Source organism: Wasmannia auropunctata, unplaced genomic scaffold (genome assembly GCF_000956235.1).
Source record: "Wasmannia auropunctata unplaced genomic scaffold, wasmannia.A_1.0 LD336071.1, whole genome shotgun sequence".
Lineage (NCBI taxonomy): Eukaryota > Metazoa > Arthropoda > Insecta > Hymenoptera > Formicidae > Wasmannia > Wasmannia auropunctata.
The window spans coordinates 2,760,798-2,761,109 of NW_012026819.1; the positions used below are offsets into that span (position 1 = coordinate 2,760,798).

The 312-nt window shown below is 43.9% G+C and overlaps 1 protein-coding gene across 5 annotated transcripts in view; it reads right to left on the minus strand.

Moving 5' to 3' along the window:
* LOC105449936 (SEC23-interacting protein) overlaps nt 1-312 on the minus strand; it is an 18,328-nt gene that overhangs the window by 1,881 nt on the left and 16,135 nt on the right. The gene's annotated exons all lie outside the window — the stretch shown is intronic.

Here is a 312-nt window from a genome sequence, read left to right on the forward strand (position 1 = left end):
CTCTCTCTCTCTCTCTCTCTCTCTCTCGTCTCTCTCGTCTCTCTCTCTCTCTCTCTCTCTCTCTCTCTCTCTCTCTCTCTCTCTCTCTCTCTCTCTCTCTCTCTCTCTCTCTCTCTCTCTCTCTCTCTCTCTCTCTCTCTCTCTCTCTCTCTCTCTCTCTCTCTCTCTCTCTCTCTCTCTCTCGGCATCGCATAAGTTTGTTTGCTTGTTTTATCATATATTCGTCAATTTGCAATACGCGTTTCCTACGTAATGTCTGTTAACGAGATGTATTCAACGCTGGAACAATTCTTTATCTATCGAGATAAAAAT